Here is a 25,802-nt window from a genome sequence, read left to right on the forward strand (position 1 = left end):
CCTGAAAACTGTCAAGATTGTGAACAATGAAGAAAGACTTCAAACATCTCACTGACAAGAAGAGACTACAGAGTCATGAAAACTAAATGTTACATGGTTTCCTGGATCGGGTCCAGAATAGAAATAGGATATTAGTGTAAAAACTGGTGAAATCTAAATAAAGTCTTAACTTCAGTCAATGATCCACCAACATTGGTTTCTTGATTTGGACAAATGTGCCTTAGCGTCTTCGCGTGAGACGCTAAGATAGTGATATTAGAACAAATTGAATGAGGGGTACACAGGAAGTCTGTATATTATACTTGTAATTTTTCTGTATATCTAAATTCCCAAATTAAAAAAAAATTATTTGAGGTCGATCAATGGGCTGACTATATTGACAAGATACTGATAGGTTACGTGTTGAAAAAAAAAATCCAATATAAAACAGAGAAAAAGTCAGTTCCATCCCTTCCCACTCCCCCTTTACCTACCTACTTCCCAATACTCATCATTGTGATTTGGTCAGAACAGGGCTTAGTGCCAGAGGTCAGGGTGACTGAGGGTGGAGGAGTTGTGGGCAATGGGTTCATGGCTGTCATAATAATGCTGTGGCAATTCTGTGGTTTCCCAGCTGGGAGTTAGGAGTGGGGGAGGGCTGCAGCCTGATGACAACCAGCTGAAGTAAGAGCTGCCTCTCCCTTCCCTAGCTGCTCCATCACCTGAACCCAAGACCACGCCAAATAAGGTATGGATGTGGATGCTCTTGCTGAGTCTGTTCTGCAAGAGGCAAAGAAAGGGTAGTTGCTCCAACCCCACCTTCCTCATATACAAGGGTGAGGGGAACAGGAGCATGTGGCTGCTACTAGCAAAGGAAAAGTAGGAGAGCAATAGAAAGGGGAGGAAGTGGGAAGAGCAGAAAATCAATATTATTTAAAAAGTGACCGAAGACTTAAAATTGAATTAGTATTTGTACAGAAAGGTGCAGGTAGAATAACTCACTCTGGCCCATGATCAAAATTATGTGGAGAAATCATGATGGGCCCCTTCCCCTGTCCCCAGTGGTGGCCCCAGTTACTGAGTGCGATTGGTTAGAATGGATTCCAGTCTAGTCGTTCAGGCAGAGAAAGTAGTTGCAGTGGGCAGGCAAGAGAGGCTCAGTTGCTGTAGCAGTGGCTCTTGCTTGCTGGATGGTTCTCCTGGAGGTTTCAGCCTGGAGCACCAGATGCATTCTGGGGCTTATTTTTAGGAATCTTCTTAGCTATCACCATGAAAATTTCATTTACATTCATTGCAGTCTTTGCTGATGTCTCCGCAGTCAACTGTTGTCATCTGCATAGTCCTGTGCTTCCTGGAATTCCAGGGCTCTCTTGCTGGCCAGGTCTGCCTTGTTACCCACAAGTACAGTGATGATGTTGGGGCTGGCCTGTCTTTCTAGCTCCTTCACCTGTTTCTTGGCTGGTGCAAATGTATCTTTTTTGGTGATTTCATAGTACAGCGGGGCTGGGCTACCATACTGTTCCTGTCCAGTGCTGCCCCAGATCTCAAACTTGACTATTGTGTTGTCTAAGCAGACAGTCTGTAAGGAACGCTGCTCTGATTATGCTCTCCTGGTACTCTTGAAATTGTCCCTTGACAAAGTGGAGGACAAGGCTGGATTTGGCCACCACAGACTCATTGTTCCCAGTGGCTGGTCCACTAGGTTGTGTGCTGTGCCTCACTGACTCGCCACTACCCGTCCAGCTGTCATGGTACCAGAGAGCATGCGGACGGGAGCCATTGCTATGCAAAGAGGCACTTAGTTGGGGAGGGGGTCTCCAAGACAACTCAAGGGCAGTAGCATTACTTGGGGCTAGGGCTCAGACAGGCTCCACTTCTCTCCCCCCACCCCCAGCGATTTCTCCAAATAAAAATTTTACTTAAACACAAAGACCATGTATGTACTTAAACACCTATCTAAAGAAATAAAATATGGCCGGGCATGGTAGCTCATGCCTGTAATCCCAGCACTTTGGGAGGCCGAGGCAGGTGGATCACCTGAGGTCGGGAGTTCATGACCAGCCTGACCAACATGGAGAAATCCTGCCTCTACTAAAAATATAAAGTTAGCCGGGCATGGCAGCACACGCCTGCACTCCCAGCTACTTGGGAGGCTGAGGCAAGAGAATTGCTTGAACCCAGGAGGCAGAGGTTGCAGTGAACCGAGATCCCTGCCACTGCACTCCAGCCTGGGCAACAAGAGCAAAACTCCGTCTCAAAAAAAATTAAAAAATTAAAAAAAAAATTCCCCTGCCTCTCTCCACCCCAGAGGGTAACCATTATCCTACATTTTATGATTATGATTCCCATGCTTTTCTTTATAGCTTAACCATGTGTGTATCACTAACTGTTCTATCATATCTCATAACCTCTTACATAGTTTCCTTTTTTTGTCATGTTTGCTATGTTCTGGATAATTTCTTCAGATCTATCTTCTGATATTGCTAATTGTGTCTTCAGCAGTGTCTCATATTCTGTTTTACCTGACATTGAATTTTATATAATAATCATTACTTCCATTTTCATTTCTTCCCCTGAAATCAGTTTACTTTATCATTTTGATAGACTCACTTCATTCTCATGTATACAATCCTCTTATTTATTTAAATAAATTAAACTTATTTTCTATTTTGTGCCTAGCCTAATATTTAAAGCTTATGCAGTTCTGATTTTGCTGTCTGTTGTTTCCTCTGGCTGTTACTCAAACTGCCTTATTTTCCTGTGTGTTAGCTTGTATTCGTTATTTGTGGTGATTTCTGAGACTGAGATTAAGATATGTTTCCAAAGAGAGTATTTACATTTGAATCTGCCAAAAGCCGGGGATACTGTCAACCTGGGAACACATTCAAATAAATGTTGAGCTTAAAGTTTTGTGGCTACATAGGTAACATGAGTTCCAGATCCATAAACCTTCATGAGGGTGGGCTTGTGGTTAAATTTTCAGAAAAGATGTATTTACCTCCACCCAGCATCAAGTTTGAAAGAGGTTAATTTCTTTGCTTATTCTTTCTATAGGGTAGACATCATTCTATTCAGCTCTTACACTAAACATGTGTGTAGCTCTTTAGGATCCCAACTTCATGTGGAGAGTCTAATTAGACTTCCTGTCTTTAATATACCCTGGAATTTATCCCCTAAACCTTGGGTTCAGTAGTGTCCTGGTAAATATTTTAAAACTGGCTCTCCAGGGCAAAAAGAAAAATCCTACTTTCTCACATTTTTCTATTTCTCACTATGGCTGATTTCACGATACCAACCTGAAGTCACTGAACGTGGAGTTGGGAAAAGACATGTACAGTTAGCTTTCTCGAGCCGGCTCCAGTGTATCACTGCCAGTTCTGTACATGGCTGTGAAAACTGAAGCTCAATGCACAGGGCTTGGCATATCCCTCAGAATGAAAGACATCTAAGTGTTTGCCTACCCCCCTGGATTTCCATTTTTACTTTGTTTTAACCTTTTGAGTATTGTGTGTCAACTCAGCAATATACTTCAAAAAAAGATTCTTTTGTTTTCTTTTTATTTTAACCCAGCATTTGTTGTTATTTTTAGCAAAAGGCCTGTGTTAGGGTACCTATTTAGTCAGAAATAGAAGTCTCTGTTCTTGTTTGTAAATATAATGTATTATTTTTCTTTTTGGGGAAATATAGAAAGAAATAGATGTCTCTGTTCTTGTTTGTAAATTTAATGTATTTTTCTTTTTTGAGAAATAGAGAAAGGTACGGAGAATATTAAAATTATCCATAATCCTATCATATATGTTCATTTTACATGCATGTATGTCTCCGTACTTTTTATATAATTTGCATTGTATCTATTTCATAATATGATTTTTGTTAATACATAATGAATGTTTGCTCATGCCGTTAAATAACTATTCCTTTAAAACAGCCCCCATTATATATGAGAGTAAACATAAAATGCTGCACAGATAGGAATTAGTATAATTCAGAAATTGAGTCTGTATTGCATTTGGAAATAATTTTGTCAAAGTTATTCATGCCACATTATTAATAATTGCAAAATATCAGAAACCATATAAATGACCCATTCTAGAAGATTGGTTGAATATACTCTGGAACATACAATAGACTACTATGTTGATAAAAGCTATCTGTTTTTATAAATATATGGAGTAACTTCCAGGAAATATCACATGAAACAAAAAGCAGAAACAAATACCCATAGTGCTACTTGTCATACAAGAAAAAGGGAGAATTAAAGAATGCGTATGTTCAGGAAGGATAAAGCAGAAAACAATAAAATTAGTTACAAGAGGTAGAAGGGAAAGTGAAGTGGAAGGGATGAGGAGGGGAGTGAGACTTGGATAATGGGGTATACTTTCTTGGCATAGTTTCAACTTTTGAAAGCATGTTAATGTCCAACATATTCAAACAGTTAAATAAAAATGATATCACTGGGACAGGGACCTAAAATTGTAAACAAACAGATGAACTTAATTCATTTTTTATATTTTAATTTTATTTATTTATTTATTTATTTATTATTATACTTTAAGTTCTGGGATGCATGTGCAGAACGTACAGGTTTGTTACATAGGTATACATGTGCCATGGTGGTTTGCTGCACCCATCAACCCATCATCTGCGTTAGGTATTTCACCTAATGCTATCCCTCCCCTAGCCCCCCCAACCCTCAACAGGCCCCTGTGTGTTATGTTCCCTTCCCTGTGTCCTTGTGTTCTCATTGATAAACTTAATTTTATTTTATTTTATTTATTTATTTTTTTATTATACTTTAAGTTCTAGGGTACATGTGCACAACATGCAGGTTTGTTATATATGTATACTTGTGCCATGTTGGTGTGCTGCACCCATCAACTCGTCAGCACCCATCAACTCGTCATTTACATCAGGTATAACTCCCAATGCCATCCCTCTTCCCCCTTCCCCGTAATAGGCCCCGGTGTGTGATGTTCCCCTTCCAGAGTCCAAGTGATCTCATTGTTCAGTTCCCACCTATGAGTGAGAACATGCGGTGTTTGCTTTTCTATTCTTGCAATAGTTTGCTGAGAATGATGGTTTCCAGCTGCATCCATATCCCTACAAAGGACACGAACTCATCCTTTTTTATGGCTGCATAGTATTCCATGGTGTATATGTGCCACATTTTCTTAATCCAGTCTGTCACTGATGGACATTTGGGTTGATTCCAAGTCTTTGCTATTGTGAATAGTGCCGCAGTAAACATACGTGTGCATGTGTCTTTATAGCAGCATGATTTGTAATCCTTTGGGTATATACCCAGTACTGGGATGGCTGGGTCATATGGTATTTCTAGTTCTAGATCCTTGAGGAATCGCCATACTGTTTTCCACAATGGTTGAACCAGTTTACAATCCCACCAACAGTGTAAAAGCATTCCTATTTCTCCATATCCTCTCCAGCACCTGTTGTTTCCTGACTTTAATGATTGCCATTCTAACTGATATGAGATGGTATCTCATTGTGGTTTTGATTTGCATTTCTCTGATGGCCGGTGATGACAAGCATTTTTTCATGTATCTGTTGGCTGTATGCATGTCTTCTTTTGAGAAATATCTGTTCATATCCTTTGCCCACTTTTTGATGGGGTTGTTTGTTTTTTTCTTGTAAATTTGTTTGAGTTCTTTGTAGATTCTGGATATTAGCCCTTTGTCAGATGAGTAGATTGCAAAAATGTTCTCCCATTCTGTAGGTTACCTGTTCACTCTGATGGTAGTTTCTTTTGCTGTGCAGAAGCTCTGTAGTTTAATGAGATCCCATTTGTCAATTTTGGCTTTTGTTGCCGTTGCTTTTGGTGTTTTAGACATGAAGTCCTTGCCCATGCCTATGTCCTGAATGGTATTACCTAGGTTTTCTTCTAGGGTTTTTATGGTTTTGGTCTAACATTTAAGTCTCTAATCCATCTTGAATTAATTTTCGTATAAGGAGTAAGGAAAGGATCCAATTTCAGCTTTCTACTTATGGCTAGCCACTTTTCCCAGCACCATTTATTAAATAGGGAATCCTTTCCCCATTGTTTGTTTTTGTTAGGTTTGTCAAAGATCAGATGACTGTAGATGTGTGATATTATTTCTGAGGGTTCTGTACCATTGGTCTATAATCCTGTTTTGGTACCAGTACCATGCTGTTTTGGTTACTGTAGCCTTGTAATATAGTTTGAAGTCAGGTAGCGTGATGCCTCCAGCTTTGTCCTTTTGACTTAGGATTGTCTTGGCAATGCAGGGTCTTTTTTTGTTCCATATGAACTTTAAAGCAGTTTTTTCCAATTCTGTGAAGAAACTCATTGGTAGCTTGATGGGAATGGCATTGAATCTATAAATGACCTTGGGCAGTATGGCCATTTTCACGATATTGATTCGTCCTATCCATGAGCATGGTATGTTCTTCCATTTGTTTGTGTCCTCTTTGATTTCACTGAGCGGTGGTTTGTAGTTCTCCTTGAAGAGGTCCTTTACATCCCTTGTAAGTTGGATTCCTAGGTATTTTATTCTCTTTGAAGCAGTTGTGAATGGAAGTTCATTCCTGATTTGGCTCTCTGTTTGTCTGTTACTGGTGTATAAGAATGCTTGTGATTTTTGCACATTAATTTTGTATCCTGAGACTTTGCTGAAGTTGCTTATCAGCTTAAGGAGATTGTGGGCTGAGACAATGGAGTTTTCTAAATATACAATCATGTCATCTGCAAACAGGGGCATGCAAATGTAAAAGAACAGAAATTATGAAATTATAACAAACTGTCTCAAACCACAGTGCAATCAAACTAGAACTCAGGTCTAAGAAAATCAATCAAACCACTCAACTACATGGAAACTGAACAACCTGCTCCTGAATGACTACTGGGTACATAACGAAATGAAGGTAGAAATAAAGATGTTCTTTGAAACCAACGAGAACAAAGATACAACATACCAGAATCTCTGGGACACACTTAAAGCAGTGTGTAGAGGGAAATTTATAGCACTAAATGCTCACAAGAGAAAGCTGGAAAGATCTAAAATTGACACCCTAACATCACAATTAAAAGAACTAGAGAAGCAAGAGCAAACACATTCAAAAGCTAGCAGAAGGCAAGAAATTACTAAGAGCAGAACTGAAGAAGATAGAGACACAAAAAACCCTCCAAAAAATCAATGAATCCAGGAGTTGGTTTTTTGAAAAGATCAACAAAATTGATAGACCGCTAGCAAGACTAATAAAGAAGAAAAGAGAGAAGAATCAAATAGATGCAATAAAAAATGATAAGGATATCACCACTGACCCCACAGAAATACAGACTACCATCAGAGAATACTATAAACACCTCTATGCAAATAAACTAGAAAACTAGAAGAAATGGATAATTTCCTGGATACTTACACTCTCCCAAGACTAAACCAGGAAGAAGTTGAATCCCTGAATAGACCAATAGCAGGCTCTGAAATTGAGGCAATAAATAATAGCCTACCAACCAAAAAAAGTCCAGGACCGGACGGATTCACAGCCGAATTCTACTGGAGATACAAGGAGGAGCTGGTACCATTCTTTCTGAAACTGTTCCAATCAATAGAAAAAGAGGGAATCCTCCCTAACTCATTTTACGAGGCCAACATCATCCTGATACCAAAGCCTGGCAGAGACACAACAAAAAAAGAGAATTTTAGACCAATATCCCTGATGAACATCGATACAAAACTCCTCAATAAAATACTGGCAAACTGAATCCAGCAGCACATCAAAAAGCTTATCCACCAAGATCAAGTAGGCTTCAACCCTGGGATGCAAGGCTGGTTCAACATACGCAAATCAATAAATGTAATCCAGAATATAAACAGAACCAAAGACAAAAACCACATGATTATCTCAATAGATGCAGAAAAGGCCTTTGACAAAATTCAGCAGCCCTTCATGCTAAAAACTCTCAATAAATTCGGTATTGGTGGAACGTACCTCAAAATAATAAGAGCTATTTATGACAAACCCACAGCCAATATTATACTGAATGGGCAAAAACTGGAAGCATTCCCTTTGAAAACTGGCACAAGACAGGGATGCCCTCTCTCACCACCCCTATTCAACATAGTGTTGGAAGTTCTGGCTAGGGCGATCAGGCAAGAGAAAGAAATCAAGGGTATTCAGTTAGGAAAAGAAGAAGTCAAATTGTCCCTGTTTGCAGATGATAAACTTAATTTTAAAGTAAAATGAATACTATATCCATACCAAGGGGGGATGAAGGGGAAAGAAATGAAGGAAAAAGGGAGGACTAATTTATGAACACCAGATTCAACTATATGTCCTTAGCTTGGGGTGGGTGGGAGAGAAATGAAGAATTGCAAACAAATCCTGAACTCAGTTTTATAGGTTTATTTTAATGGTATGGGCAAACTAAATCAGAGACTATTTTGAACAAATGAGTGAGCCTGGGTTCTCACTATGGAAGAAAGGACAAATATATAGACAGGAGGAAGACAGGTAAGAACTTTGTGTAGATGAATTGGATTGGAGGTGTCTGTGTAAATATGGTCATTTCTGTGTATGTATGTATCTGTTGATGTGTGTGCATGTATTTTTATATATGTGTATGTATATATACGTCTGTGTGAAGAGACATTCCTATATTTCTTAGCTCTATTGCTGAAAGAGCAAAGAATCAATGTCACAAAAGTTGTAGTGACACACCTAGCGTTATTTCCCACCATTAGTTTCCTAAGGCTGCTGTAACAAATTACCACAAACTTAAGAGAAATTTATTCTTTCATAGCTCAGGAGGCCAGAGCTCCAAACCAAAGGTGTTTGCAGGGTTGGTTCCTTCTTGGGGAGGCAGAGGGAGAATCTGTCCATGCCTCTCTCCTAGCTTCTGGTGGTTGTGCTTAATCCTTGGAACTTACTGGTTTGTGACAGTATAACTTCAATTCCTGCCTTCATTGTCATATGGCATTCACCCTATGTTTATCTGTCCAAATTTTACTCTTTTTATCAGAGTAATCCACTCATTAGGGCCCACTAATTCGCTGTGACCTTATCTTAACTTCCAAAGACCCTGTTTCTAAATAAGCTCACATTCACAGGGTTAGTACCTGATTATGACCTTTTGAGGAGCACAGTTCAGTCCCTAATGCCTACTAAACCAAAGGTCTTCACTCAAATGGCTGGCTTCTGTCCAGGGCAGAGTAGGTACAAGGTGAACCTAGAACATGTTGTAATGCCAAAAAGTAAGGAAATGCTAAAAAGTAAGATGAGTTGTTTGTTAAGTATACAGAATCTAGCTTGAAGAGTTCCCTACTGGTCAAATCTAGGACAATTTGAGCATCAAATAATTAAATACAGTAACGAATTATAGGCTGTTTGGAAATAAAGGACTTTATAAGACCATTCCAATCACTGATGGGTGGATGGATAGAAAATAAAGATATTTTGCTTACAGTGGCATGCTGAAAGTTGACCAGCAAATGTGGAGGTTGTGCTAGAGTTGGGAAACAACGAAACAAGAAAACCTCTTTTTGCAGTCATCATGTTAAAGATTAGATCAGGCAAAAATCCTAAAATGGTTGTAACATCTAAGAGGACAGACATGTCAATGAAGAACAGAATATTTACATGATCTTGAAATGTTGTACGGGAGAAGAGAAAAGCAGCCACAATGCAGTGGAGAAATAAGACAACACATTGACAGGACAATCACAATTATCACCTCCAGTGAGAGTCTCATGAACATTGTTTGCCTCCTTATGGGTTTATCTGTCCCTGAGAAGTACACAGCATCATCTATGCAGTTTCTGGCCCAGAATGTATCTCAACTCAATCACAAGAGAATATTATGCATACATACAGAAAAAGAAAGAATACAACTGAACATAGATGATAAATAAAATGAGGTAAAAATGTGACAACAGATGAAAATGGATAAAGGTATTTTCTGTGTTTTTATTTTTGGAACTTTTTGTACATTGAAATGATTGCCAATGGAAAAGTTTAGATAAATTGTCCTGAAGTTACAGAGAACTTGAGGGGAAAAAACGTCTTAAAGTAGACTAATAGTGGAGAGTCATAAAAGACACTTAGCAAATCTTCTTAGTTGAATATTATTCAAACTATTCAGTTAGGAAACTGATTTTGTGCTAATTATGAAATGCATTATTGCATTGACTTTATGTCTCTTACAACATTAAATTATGTTACCTGGAATCAATTTGAGATTCAACACATGATAGTAGTTTAATATAGTGATGTTATAACTTGCAACAAACTATCCCAATTAATTCTGAGCAATTTTTGTATGCATGAAAAAGATGGTTAGAATTATTTGCAGACACTTGCATATTCTTTAGTCAAGTGGTCTTATTATCATAATTCATATCTGTCATGGGAGTAGGGAAGGAAGAGATTTTAAAAATATCCATCAGTTCTTTCAATCAAGTCTGGTATAATTTTAATAGACTTTGAGCTAAGAAAGTTTGCCAGAAGAGGAGCAGGAACTGTCTAATACAGAAAATTTTATGGTATGCCATAATCAGTTATACAAATATAAAAAGAAAAAATGTTTGACTAGTGATACTCTCAAACTTGGATATCCAGAAGAGTGATTCTATCAGTACACTAAAAGTAAATTCATCTGTCAGGAGCTTTCATGTTTTCATTCAACAAATATTTATCCAGTGCCTATTATACTGTTATACTGTCAGTCGGGAGCATATGTTAAAATGGACAATATAGCAGACACTGTTCTCTAAAATTATTAACAATAATAGCTAATACTCATATGATACTTACTCCGGTAATTCCTTTACCTCAAACAGCCTTATTAGATTGGTACTATTATTACCTCTATTTTATTGATGAAGAAATAGAGGCACAGAGGTGTTAACTTTCTCCAGGTTTCACAGCTAATAAGTAGCAGACCCACGATTTTGAATCCATCAGACTGGCTTGGGTCTAAGCTTTTTTTTATTGTTTTTTTTATTTTGAGATAGTTTGTAGATTCACATGCAATAGTAATATAATACAGAGAGAGCTCATGTACTTTTTACTCAGTTTCCCTTGAGGTAACTCCTTGTAAAACTATAGAACCATATCATAACCATCATATTGACACTGATATAATCAAGGCTCCAAATATATCTGTCACCACAATGATCCTTCATGTTGCCCACCCACTTCCCTCTGTTCACCTATTGAAATATATCTTGGTTGTTTCCAGTTTGGAGCTATTACAGATAAAGCTGCTGTGAATATTTGCACATAAGTTTTTGTATGAACACCAATTTTTAACTGGGCGCAATGGCTCGCACCTGTAATCCCACCACTTTAGGAGGCCGAGATGGGAGAATTGCTTGAGGCCAGGAGTTCATGACCAGCCTGGTCAACACAGCAAGAGCCCATCTCATTTTATAAAAATAAAAAATTATTTTTTAAGAGGAACATCAATTTTCATTTCTTTAGGCTGCCTGTAAGCTTTTAATTCTTACATTCTACCACCTCTCAATATATAGTAGGGAATAAATAGTAGAGAACGACTTGATGGTTAAGTTGACATTCAGAAGAAGCCTGAAGGAAGTGAAGAAAAAAGCCATACAGCTGTTTGGGGAAAGCACATTTCAAGCAGAGGGGACAAGCACAGAGGCCTTGAGAAGGGAATATGCCTGGAGTGTTTGAGACAGAGCAAGGCGGGTAGAAGGAGATGAGTTCTACAAGGCAGCTATGAGCCAAGGTCTATAAGATGTGGCTGCTATATAGAAAACAGATGGTAGTTGGGCAAGAGTTGAAGCACAGGGAACTATTAAGAGGCTGCCCACATGAGAGATGATGGTAGCTTAGACTTATGGTGGAAGTGTTAAAGATGGTTCAGATTCTAGATATATTTTGAAGAAGAGCTCACAAAAATTTTTCTGATGGGCTGACAGTTGGGTATGAGAAAAGGAAAGGAGGCAAGAATGATTCCATTTACCAGTTTCCAAGAGAATGATTACAGAAACCAATAGATTGCCTTATTTATTTATAGTAGGAAATATAGTTATCACATGGGCCCAAATGTTTGTGTTTGCTTAATCCACATATCTCTTCCTTTAGGCAAACTTGCATTGGAATGTAATGGTGACTGCAGAATCACGATAAGGGGACTTGAATAAATCGATCTTTAAATGTGTCTGAGGCCGGGCATGGTAGCTCACGCCTGTAATCCCAACACTTTGGGAGGCCGAGGTGGGTGGATCACTTGAGGTCAGGGGTTTGAGACCAGCGTGGCCAACATGGTGAAATCCCATTTCCACTAAAAATATGAAAATTAGCCAGGTGTGGTGGCTGGCACCTGCAATCCTAGTTGCTCAGGAGGCTGAGGCACTATAATTGCTTGAACCCAGGAGGTGGAGGTTGCAGTGAGCCTAGATTGTGCCACTGCACTCCAGCCTAGGCAACAGAGCAAGACTGTGTCTCAATTAATCAATCAATCAATAAGATATATTTATCTCCTTAGTAGGGACCTGAAAAAATTAAAGTCCGTAGACAAAAGGCTTCCTGAGCTCTTTAATAACTAGTGTTGGCCAGACACAGTGGCTCATGCTTATAATTCCAGCACTTGAGGAGGCCAAGGCGGGAGGATCCCTGAGGCCAAGAATTTAAGACCAGCCTGATCAACATAACAAGTCCCTGTCTCTACCAAAATAACAATAGTAATAATATTTAGACATGGTGGCTTGTGCCTGAGGTCCCAGCTACTCGAGAGGCTGAGGTGGGAGGATCCCTTGAGCCCAGGAGGTCAAGCCTGCAGTGATCCATGGTTGCACCACTGCACTCCAGCCTGAGCAACAGAATTTTTATTTTTATTTAAAATTAAGAAAATAGTAGCACTAACATTTGCTTTTGTTGCTCTTTCATAATGCACCAACACTACCCTAACCCCCAACATAATCCTTTTGTAGATTTGTTAATATATTCAGACAGGCCATATTCCATATCTGAGCCTACTTAGTGGTTTGATGGTTGACTAAAAGGCAGTATTAATATCTGTTATTTCCATGTTATTGAGGGATATCTCACATTAATCATCCTTGTATTGGCAATAGAGAGAAATGATTGTAGTATTTTTTTGTTGTTGAGATAAATTTAGCACTGCTGTTAGTATTATTGAAACTTAGTTTAGGAATGTATCATTTATCTGTAATCATTTATTGCCAAAGTGAACCCTTCTTTAAATTTTCCTCTTTCAAATATTGATGTAATTCTTTCTTTCTTTATCAGTTCCATGAATACAATTCAGTTTTCTTCATGACACAGGATCATCATCTATAATATCTGTTATTTATAGGACTATCCTGTGAGTCTCTTCTAGTGTATACATTTATTTGCTTTTAAGTTACTCAAATTGTTATGTATTTTGAGTACTTTTATACATTTTAATAATTTTACCAGCTGTGGAGCTGGTAGTGTGTCATCTTCAAACAACCTCCCTTTTAAAATTACTTCTAATTTCTTAGGGTGGGAAATATCTAATTCGGTAGATTGAATTTTTAGAAAAGAGCAGATAAACTGATGTCTAAATATTCAGGTATTTGTCTATTCTGGAATCTTTTTTGCTTCATGATTTTTCTTTTTTACTTTGCATTCTTGAGATTTCCTTTCATGAACTGGAAGGTTTTACTTTACAAAGTGACTCAGCAGAAGCTCTGTGTATCTTTTAGTTGGAAATGCCTTTGGCGCTATGCAAGCAAACACTGCCCATTAATTAGCAAACCAACATAGAATCATCTGTTGATGACAAAATTACCAAAATGGATCATCCATAAGTGTTTATACTGCAAACAGTGTATCAGAAATGTCATAATCTCATTCATTAAGAAATTTACATACACACCAGATTTTAGAGTGCTCATTCATGATGAATGTCTACTTCCACACTGTTTGTTTGGAAACATTCAATAGCCAGTCTTGAATTAAAAAAATTTAATTGAATGCTTAGAGAATTACAAGTGTTCCTTTCCTTGGCTCTAATGCTAACTAAAGTGCTTTTCTAAACTGCTAAGAATGGACTGAAGATTCTGCTGAGGGCTGTAGATACTTATCTGCCTAATTGAGCCATCATTTGTTGACATGAAGAAAACCACGTGACCTACTTTAATGCATTTCTCAGTAGCAGCAGGAGGTTAGCATGTAGTTCTTCTAACAGTAAAACCAGCAGCAGTGTTATTAGATGTGAAAATAGCATTGGTTATGGGATAATTTTCGTAAAGTAAGAATAGTAATATAAAAGTATATAGTTATGATATAAACACTATAGAGTGATTTTTTATTTTCAAAATTATTTGAATCCAATAATCATTTAAGTCAGCCATTCATTCAGTAACTATTTACCAGTGTTTACAGTTGCAGCTATGTTAAAGGAATCATTGACTTGTCAAAGTTGATTCATATGAGAGTAACAGTGGTAAAATTTGAAATTGGTATGGATTGCTAAAACAATGAAGTATTTTGAGTAGAGAGGGAATTACTATGATCAAAAGTATGCTGGATACATTAATTTGACCATGTGTCTTTAAATTGGAGGTGAGGAAGATTAGTTACAGATACATTAATAAGAAAGGTGTTAATATTAGTCTAGGTTGAGGCTGATATAAGTAAGAAAGTAGAAAAGGATGCAAAGACCCTTGGAATTGAATATTTGTGTGTGGTGGAGTAAAATGAAGTAGAGGTTACCCTTTTACATGACTTGAGAGAATCATGGCTCCTTTAGTAAATCCTGAGGAAGAAATGATTGTCTGTATACATAATGAATTTGCAGTACAGGAAGAATGCCAAAAATAACTTAAGGAATGCTTCCTAAATAGTGAAGAAAGAAATTAGTATCAACAGAGGAGACAGAAAAGGATGGGTATGAAAGACAGGAGGTCATCACTATCTAAAATGACTAATGGATTTTGATTACACCACTGGTGATAGAAAAAAAATTACCAGAGAAAAGTGTAGTCTGAGAACTATTTGATCTTAGTCTGCAATGAATGAAATATAAAATTTGAGACTATTTGGAAACTGTTTAATAAGTTTACACCCCCTTCCAGCAAATACAAAATTACAACAAATTTAAAGATGTTAATTGGTTTTATTTGCAATTCTAGAATCGGACAACAGCCTCATTCTATTAAATAGAATGAATATTCCAGAGCAGAGGAAGTTGACTTTATAGACAGAAAAGGGCTGAGGAGAGCAAAAGCAGAAAACAAAACGTGGATTGGCATTTCCAAAGTTACTTTTCTTATAAAGGTTAAAGCAGAGGGGACTTCCTTATACCAGCTAAAACTGGTCTGTTTAGGGATCTGGCTATTATCTGTTTCTCCTGATTTCTTGGAAAGTAAGATAAACAACTATGTTTTAGCTTGATGATGTGGAACTTCAGCTTGAGTGACTCCATTTTGGTTTGGTCTGGTGGGCCTAGTGCAGGAGCTCAGTCCAAATTAATGGGATCCTATACATTTTATTTAACACTGCCAACATCCTGGTGCATGATCATCAGATTTCTCACTGAACATGGAATGGAGAACTTTGAATATTGGAAAGCACCTGTGGTGAGTTGCTTATATATAATCTGTAAACTAGTTATGCACAGTAGCACCATATATGGGTCTGTGTTGAACTGGGGGATAAAAACTAACTTGGCCTTCACCTCAGAGAGTTTAAGAATCACTATAGCACCAGAAAGATGGAAGTAGTAGGCAGATTACATCGAATGAAGAGTGTTGGGTGAGAGGGAAGATTTGCTTAAAGATATAAGAGGTTTGAGTTTGTATATTGTCTAAGGAAGATATGATAGAACAGAAGACTGATAATGCAATGTGGAAGAGTGATAACTACTAGATGGAATTGAGATCAAAACTTTATAGATGAACACTTTAGGAAAATACATTTACATTCATTTAATCCTTGGAAAAATACTTTTAAATTCATTTAATGTTTAGTTTTTAAATTATATATTATGTAACTTGAGCCTCACAGGAATCCAATGAATTAGGTGACATATGGTTGGTATAATTCTTCCCCCTTTACATGTAAGAAAATTGAGACACAAAAAAATGTTGTGTCTTATCCACAGTCATGTGGTTAGTAAATGGGGAGATATTTTCATGCCCAGTTCTATGCTATAACTACTATTATGTCTGAAAATAAAGGCAGAAAAAAATACTTGAAGAAAAAATGGCAAAAAACAGCCCAAATTTATTGAAAAACATTTGTTTATATATCTAGGAAGCTCTTTGAACACCAAGTAGGATAAATGCAAAGAGATGCACACCTGGACTCATAATAATAGTCAAAATCTTGACTATTTGACAAGGACAGAAGGAAAATCTTAAACTCAGCAAATCACAACAGGGGAACACAAAATTAACAGCTGACTTCTCACCAGTACCAATGAAGCCAGAAGGTAATAAGATAACATATTTAAAGTGCTGAAAGAAAAAAATTATCAGGCCGGGCGCGGTGGCTCAAGTCTGTAATCCCAGCACTTTGGGAGGCCGAGACGGGCGAATCACGAGGTCAGGAGATCGAGACCATCCTGGCTAACACGGTGAAACCCCGTCTCTACTAAAAAATACAAAAAAAAAACTAGCCGGGCGAGGTGGCGGGCACCTGTAGTCCCAGCTACTCGGAGGCTGAGGCAGGAGAATGGCGTAAACCCGGGAGGCGGAGCTTGCAGTGAGCTGAGATCTGGCCACTGCACTCCAGCCTGGGCGACAGAGCGAGACTCCGTCTCAAAAAAAAAAAGAAAGAAAGAAAGAAAAAAATTATCAGCAAATAACCTTATGTCCAGCAAAAATATGTCAAAAATAAAATGAAGTATTTTCCTGGATAAGCAAATCTAAGAGTATTCATTGCTGGAACATCTGCCTTACCAACAAATACTAAAGAAAATTCTTTAAGCTGAAATTAAATGACAACAGATAGCAATTTAAATCTATACACAAAAAAACAAAGAGCATCAATAAAGGTAATTATGTAAGTAATTACAAAAGACAGTATAATGACATATTTCTTCACTATTCTCTCAACTCATTTAAAAGCAAATGCATACAACAATTTGTATATAATTGTATTTTGGCCCTGTGACTTATTAGAATGTAATATATATGACGATAACAGCAGAAAGGAGGTGCATGGCAACAAAGCTCTATTGGAGTAAGAAAAGGACACCAGATGGTAAACTAAATTCACAAGATGAAATGAAGAAAACCAGAATGGTAAATAAGAAGATTAATAAATAAACTCTTTAAATGCTTGTAGTCCCAGCTACTTGGGAGGCTGAGGCAGGAGAATCACTTGAACCTGGGAGGCGGAGGTTTCAGTGAGCCGAGATCATGCCACTGCGCTCCAGCCTGGAAATCATAAGGAATAGAAAATATATTTACTATTCATTAAGTGGAAGTTAATCATCATAAAGGTCTTCATCCTCTTAGTCTTCATTTACCGTCTCAAAAAAAAAAAAGTTTCCATGACTCTTAAGTAGATTATTATAAATTAAGATGTGTATTGTAACCCTTAGGACAACTAGTGAGAAAATAACAAAAAATTCTAGTTAAAAATTATTAAAAGGCCCATATAAATATGCTTAATTGATTTTTGACAAAGGTATAAAGCCAACTAATTGGTGAAAAGATAGCCTTTTCAAAATGTTGCTGTGGCAACTTGACATCAAAAGTGAAAAGTGGTCAAAAGATCAAAAAGTGAACCTTGACCTGATACGAGTAAATGGATCACAGACTTAAATGTAAAACAATAAAACTCTTAAGAAAAACATAGGAGACAATCTCAGGATATAGGGGTAATCAAATTTCTACTGAAAATTGTAGTAGCCACAGCAAATAAGCAATAAATAGAAATGGCATTAAGATTGGGAAGAAGTGAAACCACTCCTGTTTGTAGATGACATTTTGCATATAGAAAATCTTAAGGAATCTACTAAGAAAAATAAAGGTAGTGATAAATACAAAAACAGAAAGTAATGAAATAGAAAACGAGAAAATAGAATTAAATCTAAAGCCTTTTTAAATAAAATTAACAACATAGTCAAAGTGGTGATAACACTAAGCAAGTGAAAAAAGACAAGATAGAAGCAGTATTATAAGTGAAAAACAATGTTTATCAGTAAACAATTCTAAGAAGAAATTTGGACCAATAAAAGTTTGACATTCTCTAATTTGTTTATATATTTTTGGTATTTATGTATTCATTGTCATAGGTTTCTTAGATTCATGGCCAAAAGTACCATCCAAAAAACTATTTCCAAATGTATATTTTTAGCTTAATATCCAACTGGTTATTTTGATTAGTATATGCAAATAGACATCTTAATCTAAAGTATCATTCCTGTTTCTCTTATGTTTAATACATCTCTGTATATGGTACCACTGTAGGGTTTGACTCATGTGCCATAGCCAAACCCTAGGAGTCATCCTTGATTTTTTCTTTTCCTTCAATAAGTCCCTATCTTTATATCTGGAACCCATTTACTCTTCTTTTATCAGCAATTACCATTCTATTACAGACCATTAGTATTTTTCTCCTACCCTACTGCTATAGCCTCCTGACTGATCTCCTTTTACTTTTTTTCAAACCATTCTCCACAGAATAGCTGGAGTGGCCCTTTAAAAATGCAAGCCAGCAAAAAACATTTTGATGTTTAAATCCCTCTCATGGCTGCCAGTGATTGCTCATAGAATAAACTCCAAACTTTCTGCCATGGTGTATAAAGCCCTACATGTCTTACATGGCTTTCCTCCTACCTGTCTAATATCATCTTATTCTAGTTCCTTTCTCATTGATTATTCCTTTAACAACCAAACCTTTTTCCCTCAAAAGTCCTACACTCTTATTTCTTCTTCCTGGAATGCTCTTCACTGTTTTCTAAGGGCTGACTCATTTATAACCTTCAACATTCAACTCAAATGCCATCCTCTTAGAGAATCATTTTCTGGTTAGCTATCTAAAATAGCTTTCCCTGTTCCTCCATAAGCTATTGTCGTAATATCCCTCCAACCCCCAACCCCCATCTTATATAACCATGCTTGTCTCCTTTGTTGCAGTTATCTCCATTTGGTAATTAACTTGTTTAAACCCTCCTAGAATGCTGGCTAATAAGAAGGTAAGATCCTTGCCTCTCTCTCTCTTTTTTTTTTTTTTTTTTTTTTTGAGACAGAGTCTCCCCTGTCACCTAGGCTGGAGTGCAATGGTGCCATCTTGGCTCACTGCAACCTCCACCTCCCAAGTTCAAGCGATCCTCCTGCCTCAGCCTCCCTAGTAACTGGGATTACAGGTGCCCGCCACCACACCCGGCTAATTGTGTGTGTGTATGTGTGTGTGTCTTTAGTAGAAATGGGGCATTACCATGTTAGCCAGAGTGGTCTTGAACTCCTGACCTCGTGATCCACCCGCCTCAGCCTCCCAAAGTACTAGGATTATGGGCATGAGCCACTGCGCCTGGCCTTGCCTCTCTTAATAACCGTATTACCTCTGGCAACCAGCATAGTGCCTGGTATTTATTGTGCTCAGTATGCATCTGTTGAATATTATTATTTTGTATACTCTATAGTGATGAGCATGTTGTGAGCAACCCAATATGCATAAATTGATAGATGGTGCTCTCTCTCTAAATTTTCTTTATTGTTTTCATGGTGGGATCATTTCCTCCTTTACCCCCTCTTTTTAGGTTGTATCATTAGTTTTATTTTCATCTCTGATTTTATATGGTCATGTTCCAATGCATACATACAGCTAATATTCTTTTCCTCCTAATTATCTACTATATATATCATCTTCAGTATCATCACCATTCAAAAAACTCTTTTATATGTTCTAGATAATGTGGCCTATTTTTTATGTCAGACTACCTGATATGTTGTCAACTGAATTCGCTGCCTTTGATCTGCATTCTGATCCAAAATTTAATTCTTGAGTTTGTAGTCAGCATTTTTCCAAATGTGTAAAACTGTAATCCTTTGTAAAATGTCATATGTAAAAGAGTAAGCAATTCTGTATGTACTAAAAGGTGAGAAAGTTATTACTTTAGCTTTCACTGGAAAGACTTAAAGTTTATCAAAAAGGATTATAGAAAGAACAGATTTATAGCAACTGTCTGATATATGACCAGAATCCTTATGTTCCACTAAAACAGACTTGCGCTAGGCTTTCTAGAGCATAATGCCCTTAGCAAGTAGCTTTCAACATCTTTTTCAGGAAGCAATATTTTCCTTCAGTAAAAGGGTCACTGTACTGTTTTTCTTTTTCCTTCTCCTGTCTTATCTTTTGAGTTCAGGAAGTACTTCAAATTTACAGGCAGCTTTGAAGACATGAAGCAAGTTCAGCCCCAGAAGTATTTCCTGTTATGGCATTAATCTAATTCCATGAAAGTAGAACTGATTTTTCATCTGTAAAGTAGATAAAGTGCCTAGAGCAGCCGACTATTATTCTGGGTTATCATGATAAAGAGGCTTAGTTTTGACACGAAAGAGTTTATCAGCCTACCCAATGGAAGATTTCATCCTTTTTGTTGAAAGATATATTAATGGATTATAATCTGTCTTGGCTTCCAAAGGAAAGTTCACCTTTATATTGAAAATGTTTAGTTAAATCAGCAAATATTTTCCTGAATATGCATTTTATAATATACGATAAATCAAGCAAACATTCTAGGGATATCACATATAATTAAATCTCTAATGTAAATCATTTTATGTTATTTTAATGTTTAAATTATTGTCTCAATTTGAAATAATCACAGATTTTCCTTACAAACCAACTTGATTTAATTTTAACATATAGACTAGCATAATTTCTAATAGGCATATATGCTTCATTTTAGAAGCCCCTGTTATTAGGTTATGTAATTTCTCCTTACAACTTATAATGTAGAAATAGTTTTCTTATAATAAAGTATTTCTCTTAATAGTTAATAATTAAACTTAGTTGATTATTTTAAATATATGGTACATACAAGTAATACAAAATTCAAAAGCTATAATATATTTTTCCTATCCCTATTTCCTAATTCCTCTCTAAGCTAAGGCATTTAGACTAATCCTAGTGGCTTAGTATTGTTTAAAGAATTTTTTATTTGAAGATTGATTCCACATTGGACATATTTACAATATTTCCTTGAATAATAATAGCTTACCACATAGTAATACATTACATATTTAGTTCTCTCAGTAGCCTTCTGAGTTAAATTCTGTTATCCATTTGAAAAATGCAGGAACTCAAGGTTAGAGAGGTTAAATAATTGGCTAAAATTCACCCAGCTGATAAGTGACAGATTTGGGCTGGAACTCAGGTCCTCTAATACCACAGCCTATATTCATAGCCCATACTGTAGGATTGTAGAAATAAAGTTATTCCCAGTTCTGCCTTTTATACTTGAAAAGAACAAAAGAGGCCGGGCGCGGTGGCTCAAGCCTGTAATCCCAGCACTTTGGGAGGCCGAGACGGGCGAATCACGAGGTCAGGAGTTCGAGACCATCCTGGCTAAAACGGTGAAACCCCGTCTCTACTAAAAAATACAAAAAGCTAGCCGGGCGAGGTGGCTGGCGCCTGTAGTCCCAGCTACTCGGGAGGCTGAGACAGGAGAATGGCGTAAACCCGGGAGGCGGAGCTTGCAGTGAGCTGAGATCCGGCCACTGCACTCCAGGCCGGGCGACAGAGCGAGACTCCGTCTCAAAAAAAAAAAAAGAAAAGAACAAAAGATTCCACTGAATGCCTATTTTACAATTAATACATTAGGTTAGGCTTTAGCTATCCTAATGAGATGATATCTCATTATTTGTTTAAAATAAGTGATCTACCATTATGTTCATAAATAAAAATAAAGATATTGTTTTATTATAGATGTTAATTTTTTTTAATTATTATACTTTAAGTTCTAGGGTACATGTGCATAACGTGCAGGTTTGTTACATATGTATACTTGTGCCATGTTGGTGTGCTGCACCCATCAACTCGTCAGCACCCATCAATTCGTCATTTATATCAGGTATAGCTCCCAATGCAATCCCTCCCCCTAGATGTTAATGTTTTAAAACTTAGATCATCTAAACATGAAAAATCTCTGGCCTAGTCAAAGGCACACTGAGAACTAAATTTGGGATTAAAAAATTTGGAGTTTTCAAATGGCCATACCAATTCAGCGCATAATTGTATATGTTCATCATTTTTCCAAAGAAGGTTAAATAGTATTCTTCCATTGTATATCTTAGGGAGGCATTATAAAGTTAATATGACATCAGATGTTAAACTTACTCATTTAACCATCATTCATTGAGTCTGCCTACTATACGTATCCTGTGAAGCAATGTGACCGATTCAAAGATGAAGAAAACATGGGTGCTGTCTTTACTGAACCACCCATCTTCTAGGAAGAATAAGATCTATTGTAATATAAACAAGAATGATAAGTGCTTAGTATATGTGAAGGTCTCCTCAGCTAAGTTCCAAAAAGTAACAAGCTAACTGTAATTTCACCACCTTAGTATTAATCTTAGTTTTTACAAACTCAGGACCTTACCTCTACTTTGTGAAAACACATAATACAGAAAGCAAGGAGTTTTAATAAGCACCTGAAAAGATGCTAATGTTAGCCATCAGACAGTGGCATAACCACAGTGAGCTTCGTCTTAACACGCACCACGATGTCTATAATCAAGAAGACAGATAATACCAAGTGTTGACAAGCATGTGGAGAACTTGGAACCCTCATGTACCACTGGTGGAAATATTGGCAGTTCCTCAAAAGGCTAAACACAGAGTTACCATATGACCCAGCAATTCCACTTTTAGATTTATACCAAAGAAAAATGAAAACCTGTGTTTACACAAAAATGTGTATATGAATGTTTATGGCAGCATTATTTATAATAGTCAAAAGGTAGAAGTGACTGAAATGTTTATCAACTGTTGAATGGATAAATAAAATTAGATCATTATTTTACATGAGACACAAAAATTAACTCAAAATTGATTAAATATTTAAACATAAAACCTGACACCTTAAAACTCAGAAGAAAACATATTAGAAAAGCTTTGTGACATTAGTCTTGCAATGATTTTTTATGTATGACACTAAAAGCACAGGCAGCAAAAGCAAAATTAACAGGTGTATCTATATCAAACTAAGAAGTTTCTGCACAGCAAAAGAGACAACAAAAGAAAAGGCAACTCACAGAATGGGAGAAAATATTTGTAAACCCCATATATGATAAAAGGTTAATTATCCAAAATATGTAAGGAACTTATACAACTCAATAGCAGAAAAGCAAACTGATTAAAAAATGAGCCCAGGACCTGAATAGATATTTTCCATGGAAGACATACAAATGACCCAGGTATATGAAAACATGTTCAATGTCACTAATCATCAAAGAAATACAAATCAAAAGACCATAGTGAAGCTAGGTCCAGTGGTGGTGGTACATGCCTGTAGTGCCAGCTACTTAGGAGACTAAGATAGGAGGATCAGTTGAACCCAGGAGTTCAAGGCCAGCCTGGGCAACATAGGAAGACCCTGTCTCTTTAAAAAAAGAAAAAAAATTACACCCCTACTTTTCTCTTCCTCACAATGAGATACCACCTTAAACTTGTGACTGTTATCAAAAAGTCAAAATCATGTGGAGAAAAGGGATCTCTTGTTAGTGGGAATGTAAATTGGCAGAGATTATGAAAAACAATATGAAAGTTCATTTAAAAACAGAACTACTATATAATCCAGCAATCTCATTTTTGGATATAAATCTAAAGGAAATCGGCCAGGCATGGTGGCTCACGCCTGTAATCCCAGCACTGTGGAAGGCCGAAGTGGGCAGATCACTTGAGGCCAGGAGTTAGGGACTGGCCTGGCCAACATGATGAAACCCCATCTCTACTAAAAATATAAAAATTAGCCGGGCGTGGTGGCACATGCCTATAAGCCCAGCTACTTGGGAGGCTGAGGCAGGAGAATCACTCAAACCCAGGAGGTGGAGGTTGCAGTGAGCCGAGATCGTACCACTGCACTCCAGCCTGGGTGACAGAGCAAGATTCTGTCTCTAAATAAATAAATAATTAAATAAATGGAAATGAAATCAGTAGTTGAAGAGATATTTGTACTCCCGTGTTCATTGCTGCATTATTCATAATAGTCAAAATAGGGAGATACCCTAGGGGTCTGTCAACAGATGAATGGATAATGAAAGTATATGTATATATAAACACTGGAGTACTATTCAACCTTAAAAAAGAAGGAAATCCTGCCATTTGCAACAACACAGGTGAACCTGCAGGACATTATGCTAAGTGAAATAAGCCAGATACAAAAATATAGATACTGTGTGATCTCACTTATATATGAAATCTAAAAAAAGTCAACCTCATACAAACAGGGTAGATAGTGTGGTTTGGGGAGGGAAGAAGGGTGGGTGGAGTGATGGAGAGATTTTGGTTGTGGGGTATAAACTTTTAGTTATAGGATGAATACGTTCCGGAGATCTAATGTAAAACATGATAACTATAGTTTATAATTATGTATTGTATGCTTGAAATTTGTTAAAGTAGCTCTTAAGTCTTCTACCACATACAAAAAATAAATTTGTAAGTTCATGGATATGTTAATTGTCTTGATTGTGATATCATTTCACAATGTATACATATATCAAAATACCATATTTTATGCTGTGAATAAATGTAATTTTTGTCAGTTATAAGTCGAGAAAATTGAATGAAAAATGTATTATATCCACACAGTGAAATACTATTTAGTAGTATGTAAGATGAAGTACTTTCATCCATGCTGCAACATGGATAAACCTTTAAAACATTGTGCTAAGTGAAAGAAACCATTTATAAATAGCTGTCTATTGTATGATCTCATTCATGAGAAGTCTTGAATAGGTAAATCCATAAAGACAGAAGGTATATTGGTGGTTGTCTTAGGCTGAAAATGTTGTGGGACAATGCTACACTCCTAATAGATACGGGATTTCTTTGGGAGTTCGACAACTATTCTAAAATTGACTGTGGTGATGGTTATACGTCTCTGTCAATATACTAAAAATCACTGAATTGTATGCTTTAAATAGATGCATTTTACATGTGAATTGGATCTCAATAAAGCTTTTATTTTAAAAAATAGATGGTATTAACAAAACTTTTAGACTACTGTGACCACTTGGCACACCTAACTACAAAGCATCCAAAGAGATTAATATTTAAATGTACATTAATTTATAGTATGAAAGGCGTGAATTTAGATAGGGGCATGTAACCTCTTGAAGAAATATATAATGTAGAAGTGTTATTATTGCTATTTTCTTTCTTATTTTAATCAAAATAAAGATAGTATTATTCACTCCACTGTAACCCCTATTGGATAAATACATTATAGTATTTAGAATAAAGCTCATGTGTTGGTAAGCCAGTGAGAAAGAATCATACCAGAGCTTTATAGATCACCAGTTCTATCTCCTGTCCCTCCATTTCAGGTATATGCAACTGACCTACCTGTTCAGAGGATTAACTCTATGGTGCTTCATCCGTCAGACCATCCACTATGCCCAAATGAGCAATATGTCCAAAGTCTATTTGCAAAATGCATTTCCCTATAGAAATTAATATTCTGTACAAATGCTGGCTAATTTATTATTACTCTTTCATAAAGGCTTAATTAGGTAGGAAACCCAGTACCTGCAGCGAGAGAAGAAGAAAAGTCTTTCCTAGAGCTAGATCCTGGCCCTAGGTTTTGAATTTTAATGGGGCAGAGTTGTCCGTTTTATGTTAAACACGTACTTGGGAGTAAGTAGACTTGCCCA

At 36.8% G+C, this 25,802-nt stretch overlaps 1 protein-coding gene and 1 pseudogene across 2 annotated transcripts in view; one reads left to right on the forward strand and one right to left on the reverse strand.

Annotated features, from left to right (window-relative positions):
- Positions 1 to 25,802, forward strand: part of ADK (adenosine kinase) — a 613,194-nt gene that overhangs the window by 288,629 nt on the left and 298,763 nt on the right. The gene's annotated exons all lie outside the window — the stretch shown is intronic.
- On the reverse strand, positions 240 to 25,470 carry LOC117082778 (annotated as a pseudogene).

This window comes from Trachypithecus francoisi, unplaced genomic scaffold, assembly GCF_009764315.1.
Source record: "Trachypithecus francoisi isolate TF-2019V2 unplaced genomic scaffold, Tfra_2.0 Lachesis_group9, whole genome shotgun sequence".
NCBI lineage: Eukaryota > Metazoa > Chordata > Mammalia > Primates > Cercopithecidae > Trachypithecus > Trachypithecus francoisi.